Raw genomic sequence first — 7271 nt, forward strand, 5'->3', positions numbered from 1 at the left:
ACTGATGGCGTTCATTACTTGACTTGTAATAACCTGGCTTATATTTGTCTTCGATGAGCTAAACAAGATTGCCTTTCCCCAAGTTTTTGTTAGAACACAACGTAATTGAAAGAATGTACTCAATGACGGATAATTTACCAAAAAGTACATACACTGATTTCTTGCAACAACTGGCCGACCGTTGTTGTATTTTCTTAAAATGAAATGCAGTGTGTGGGTTGAAGTTCCATCGGATTTCTTGTTATAGTAGATTTGCTTTGATCTCTCCGTTGTTTCATGGCGGAAAATACTTTGCAATTTTCTGCTCAGCTCCAATCAAGATTATCCACTATCACTGACTATTTTTGCTTGGCTTATTCTTTCGTGCAATAAATCACATAAATGCATTAAGATAACTTTTCGTGTCTAATTCGGGCACCACTTCCAAAATACTAATCTCATAGTGATAAAAGTGAACAGACAAAATTAATGCTGTTTGTTTACTTGCCCAACCTACAGGGCGAAAGGGCCCAAGTATTCAACTCCGACATTTTTACTTGAGCATATAATAGATATATATTTTTTTTACTTGTGTTGCTTTTTGTGATCTGCTTTTTCTACGCGTAGCACCCTTATTCTTGATTGATTGTAGGGCAATTTGTATGACAGGAACAATATATTTGCTGAAGAAAGTTCCGTTAAACCTCATTGCCTTTGTGTTGATTGTTCTTGAGCTCTTTTTGCATTAGTAACTCAACCTCATGATTTTTCCAAAGTACCAGGATTGAATGTTTTGCATTGAAGTCCAATTGATCTCTGCCATCGGCTCAAATTAGCTTATATTGACTGAGTACGGGTGAAATTTTTGTTTCCTTTTGGAATTTCTTTTCCATCATTGAGCGACCTCATCTCTGTCTTCACGCTGACTTCAAGTGTTAGCGGTTTGTTGGTGCAAAACATTAGCTGTACTTATGCTAGTGCTTTGACTAGTTTGGATTTGTTGAAGTGGTCACAATGAATGAATCTTTTTGACAGCTTGTATCATGAAGACTAAGTTTGATTAGGTTCTCTTCATTTGAGGCAAAGATTAGATTTAGTTGCTCAGGCCATTTATTTTGTGTTGCTTCAAACAGGCCGGTACTGTAGACACTTTTCCTGAGTTCTTCAATGTTAATTACTCTCTTTCCAAATTACGTTTGGTTGTTGATATTGTTCATATATTTCCACGGTCAGTGAAAAATCAGTTTTGGCTATTATCTTTGCAACTCGGTTGGCAAAAAACTGTCGCTGTTTACAATGAGAGCTCTCTATCCATTGCAAAAATGCAATTGAGTCTCATCAAAACTACAACCATGTATTTTAATTTTTTGTTCCCATACTACCTCTTATTTTAACTCAGTACCCTACTTGGCGTTTTTATTAGGAAGGGCGGCAGGTGACAGATGTCTCGTTGGTGCCAGCCTGCATTTTAAATTACACGTCCTAAGTCAGCAGTCAGCTTAGGCCACTGCATCTATCACATTTTCAGATGAATCAGCACATCAAATTAGGTTTTTGCACTTGTTGTACTGAAGTATCTCCTATTGATGCTTGTTTCAGTTACAATTAGAAAATTTTCTTCCACTTCAGAGTTCTGGTGCATCACCAGGTTCCACTTCTTTTCCACAATTTTTTTCTATTTTTAGTCCAGATGATTTTTATAAGTCGTCTCATGAAAACACTAAACAGTGCAAACAATCCAATGGGCTAAAAAATATTGAAAATACCAGTGACCGAATCTTCCTCTGAGTTATGGGTGTTTTAACTTTTTTATTAGTACCTTTGCAAACATGAAACTATCTTCAGTAACGTTTCATTGTAGTCCAATTACTGAAGAACCCTGCGTATTGGAGTCTAATTCAACTTGCTTCGTGTTTCTTCGGGTTGCTTTCGATTTGCTTCGGAAAACTCATCGATCTACTTCACCTACTACTTCAGTTCGAATCCTAATTGTGAGAGAAGAATTCTTAGTGATTGTAACTTTCATTGAAATCATAGGGGGATTCTGCCAATTTGATGGAACTGTCTATGTAGAGATTGTTTTAAATTAAGTTTGTTTTGATTGGATACATTTTTTCATTATTGAGTCCGATTTGCTTGAAAGCAAATTAAATCGGAGAACATTTTTTTTCCAAATACGTGTCGCTGATAATCGTGTATTTGTAAAAATTTATTACTTCTTGAAGGCGATCAAAAACTCAAACAAATTTTTCTTCTCTTCGGATAGTTTTTTAATTGCAAAAACATCGGTTCGATGTCGGCTGGCAGGGCAATTGATCCTTCACTAAATCTAAAAATCTTTGCAATCAGCCAAACTAGTAGAACTAGTCTAACTAGTGACCTGTCGCTCGAACAAACTTGTTTATACAATGACGAAGCATTAGAAAAAGTTCTCAATTAATCAGGCTCGTTCGAGTTAAGCAGTGGATTGTCTAGCAGTTACGATTCATTTCCAAAAAAGGCCTTTCACTTCTGATTCATCCAGTATTTTCACGAAAATTATTTCAACGTCTGTATATATTGATTGCTCATGAAAAGTCTTCCGGTTTGAGACCCTTTCGAATCATCGTTCCTAGCTGATCCTAGACTCAACTGTAGTTGTTCGGCAAATTTGACTTTGGTTCACACGATAGCATTCCCAATTTGTACCACTCGCCTGTACCCACTAGCAATTTTTGTTTCTCTGTTCTTTTTTTGACTGAGTCGCGACGTTTATGTTGGAAGCATAGATTTCAGTGTCCCAACTGTCGAAGTGAATTGGCCAACATTTTGTATTTTTCTGACCGTAATTGGTCCACTGACAACCCATTCACACTCCATAGGACCCGCCAAGCGTTCATTTCGTGTTCTTGTAATACAATGGAAGTGTTAGCTCATGGGTATCTTGACCAAAGAGGATGCCAATATCCATCAAGTTAAATTTTTTTAGGGAGAACAATCAAATGGTTGAAGATTTGCTCCAGCTTGTTGTGGTCTTATTTTGTGTTTCCCTATGATACTTATGGGTGTGCAAACATGATTGAATGCACTTTTGAATGTAGTCACTTCCTTTTCAGAGGATTTTTTTTGAGATGTTTCATTTCAGCTAATTTTAAGCCAATTTTGCTGAGCGTAAAAGTTGCTGCACAGCATTGTTGTTAACTCAACTTTTTTTGTTTCGTTTTTGTTGTAATTTTTGCAGTCTTCCAACATATTACGGAAAACACAAATCTGAGTTGCTTCCTATGACGTAAAATTTAGCCTTCCTATTGAGCCTTCATTTTGATATTCGTTGCAGGACTGTCACCAAGTCGAATTATTGAGAGGTCTTATATCTTCTAAGGAAATACAGGTAGCGTTCCTAATCAGCCTATTTGATACGAAGTATTTTCAATGAATTTGAAATTGGTTGTTTTCAAAAAAGAGAAACGTAATTTTGAGCATTTTTCTTTTTGATATTCGTTGCAGGCCTGTCACCAAGGCGCATTATCGAGAGGTCTTATATCTTCTAAGGAAATACAGGTAGCCTTCCTAATGAGCCTAGTTGATACGAAGTGTTTTTAGTGAATTTGAAATTGGTTGTTTTCAAAAAATAGAAACGTAATTTTGAGCTTTTTTCTTTTTGATATTTGTTGCAGGCCTGTCACCAAGTCGCATTATTGAGAGGTCTTATATCTTCTAAGGAATTGCAGATAGTCTTCCTAATGAGCCTAGTTGATACGAAGTGTTTTCAATGAATTTGAAATTGGTTGTTTTCAAAAAAGAGAAACGTAATTTTGAGCTTTTTTTTTTTGATATTCGTTGCAGGCCTGTCACCAAGTCGCATTATTGAGAGGTCTTATATTTTCTAAGGAAGTGTAGGTAGCCTTCCTAATGAGCCTAGTTGATACGAAGTGTTTTCAATGAATTTGAAATTGGTTGTTTTCAAAAAAGAGAAACGTAATTTTGAGCATTTTTCTTTTTGATATTCGTTGCAGGCCTGTCACCAAGTCGCATTATCGAGAGGTCTTATATCTTCTCAGGTTGATTTGTTTAGATGGGGATTTCTTTTTCTCTCTGTTTTTTTTTCTGTTTTTTAAAAATTGTAATTGAATTTTGGTCGTATTTATTGTTTGCTATTACTTGTCTTTGTGTGTGTCTTGTCCAGTACTCTCACTGATGGCAAGTCTCATCGGCTCTCTAATCCAGAATTATTTTTGTTTGTTGAAAGATATGTGATTTTGTTGATTATTTTCTTTCTCTTCCTCATTTGGCAGACAGTAGTATATAGGTGAGCTACCCTCCCGGAGGGTGAGGTCCCCCATGTATTAAGATAGGGTATACCGTAATTTTCAAGAGATAGGGGCCTCTCACATGTATTAAGATAGGGTATAGATAGCATGTATTAAGATAGGGTACATGTATTAAGATTAGGAGTAGATCTCCATGTATTAGGATTAGGAATAGATCTCCATGTATTAAGATTAGTATGTCCATGTATTAAGATTAGGAATAGGATCTCCATGTATTTAGATTAGTTATAGCCGTTATGTATTAGGATTAGCTTTAGCCGCCGACATGTACTAAGATTAGTTATAGCCGGCGACATGTAATAAAATTAGTTATAGGCGCGGACAGGTATTAAGATTAGTTATAGGTGCCGCCATGTATTAAGATAGGGTATAGGTTTTGTGCATTCATTGGTGCATGCACATATGCTAGTAGTATAGTTGGTGCAAATGTGGAGGGTAGATTCGGAGACGCTCCTGATTGGCTGAAATTTTGAGGGGAAAATATCAATTTTTGTGTAGTTATTAAGTGTTTACTTGAGAGCAATAGAATTGGCGTGAGTAATTAATTGCTGCAATTATCTGATGGTGTAATTATGTGACATGTTGAATTTTTGTTCACAAATTTTAGGTCACATTAAATTGTGAAGTTAATTGGCGTGGGTTTTCAATTACACTAATTATTTTTATCTGAGGGTAATTATGTGACATGTTGAATTTTGTTTACAAATTTTAGGTCACATTAAATTGTGAAGTTATGTGACATGTTGAATTTGGTTGTCAAGCTTTCGGTCAATTGCAAAGATTGTTCCCCTAATTGTTTGAATCAATTGTGTAACAGTTGTCTTTTGCAAGCTCAGTAATTGGAAAAAATCAAGATAGCAAGAGGTAGTTTCAATCTACCGTCCTCCGGGTTATTGACCAAGCGCGCTCCCACTGCGCCATCTTGCTCAATACATGCACATACGCATTATTTTTTGTACATTATTTGAAAAAAGATGTTAAATGAAAGAAAAAAATGAATTAAAATTGTTAAAAATGACAGACACAGTATAAATTATGGGAATCAAAATACAAAATTACTCAATCATTTACAATAAATTGTATAAATTTCATGGAACATTAAGGTATACTTAGCTGAGTGGTTACTAAAGTTCGATAAAAAAGTTTAGAAAACTCACGAGATACAATTACGAGAAAAAAATAATATCGACTTTATTAACTTCAGCTTATTAAATACCAAAATGAACACTACTACATTTAGTTACTTATAAAATTTAACATGTGCACATCATGAATATTGTTCAAGTTGGTTTGGAAAAATTTAAATAGTTGAAATGCGGCAAAAATTGTGTAGAATCCACACAAACTTTGCATCTTCTGAAGCGGTCGAGGTATTAATTTTTGGTTATTTTTACAAAAAAATTTGTAATGTGTTACTGATCGAGCCAGAGAATCCGCATAATAGTAATTTCTGGTGAGTCGAGCAATCAATATCCTATGTTCACCGACTTCTTTACTCGAAGCAGTGTTATTGATTGCAAAGCTGAGTTTGGGTAAATTTGGAATGAAATCTGCCGGAAACGATCCAATGTATTTGAATTTTAGCTCAGGAATGCGTTCATTAATTTGTTGGAGAGATTTATTATCCATGAAAAATAATTTTCTGTTTCAATTCGCAAGCTTCTTTGGAACAGAGATTTCTCACATTACAATCAAGTTGAAATGATTCGTTCTTTTCAAAAAGCAACAATCCTTTTATTGAGGAATTCTATGTATCAGATCTTCTTTAGATTTACTTACTCTGTCTTCATTGTTACTGGTGACATCGAGATGGGAGATGATGATGATGATTAAAAGTCCCAGGAATACCGCACAAATACGGTATACATATAAGTTTGGTGTAGGTCTACCCCAATTTTCATCCATTCCCTATCTTGATATTATAGCATGAAAAGGGTTGCAACTGGGTGATGAAAGTACATTTCCAACAAATGTTCCAACGCAGAAGGCAATAATATAAAAACCATAAAACCATAAAACCATAAAAATCATTAAAAATCTTGATTAATGCACAGTTCTTCAGACATTTTTAGCAACTGTTCCAAACTGATTAATTTTAACTGTTGAGATTCGTTCTCCGAGAACAATTAACTCGGTTACATTGGTTAGCGGACATTCAAAGAACATTTCTAAATGAAGACTTTCCCCACTGAGTTCAGGTAATGAACATTTTCACCAGCATCTTGGAGTGAAGTGAGATCGAATGAAAGCACATAATGATTTGTAAAAAACAATTCGGTAACGCAGGAATTTCTTCGTTGAAGTTCATTGCCTTCATTGTTGTAACATAAGCTCTAAAGTTGTTGGTTGTATCAATTGAGACAACTGCTCTCCCCTCTCGAACAATTCTCAGCTCCCGCAGTCCAAACTTTCGATAATGAAAAAGATTTTCTCAAAAATGTCCGGTGAATGCTGAATTAATTTTCATTGCTATTGCAATTCGCCTGATTGGAGCATTATTGAAAACATTTTCCTGAATAAATTGATTTTGTCCAGATGGAATAAAAAATGTTCGCGCAATTGTCTCCATAAAATTATAGCAAGCTGGTTGATGTGTTAGTTGATACTTGATTGTCTGGTGATAGACTTCATTAACGACAACACGTCTCGTAAAAAGTGAACAGTCAAGAACTCTAAGGGAAAAACGGGGATTGTAGGAAATCATGTAAAAAGTTGGTCTCGTGCAAATCAATTTGAGTCTAACTTTTGAATTTGGAAGTAATAATTTTTCACATTGAAATAAATCGAGTGCAAGTTTACCATACATAGTGAACCCATCTTTAATCAAAAACTCTTCCTCCCTATCTATGAACGGGCTTTTTCACATAATCACTAGGATCTTTCTCGGATTCATATCCATGACAAGCCAAAATTCCTTCATTATTCATTGTAGAAGTATTGAATTCATTGGATATCAGAGCTTTGTGACCATAGAGTCCGTTA

This window comes from Convolutriloba macropyga, chromosome 1 (assembly GCF_964194025.1).
Source record: "Convolutriloba macropyga chromosome 1, txConMacr16.3, whole genome shotgun sequence".
NCBI classification, from domain to species: Eukaryota; Metazoa; Xenacoelomorpha; order Acoela; family Convolutidae; genus Convolutriloba; species Convolutriloba macropyga.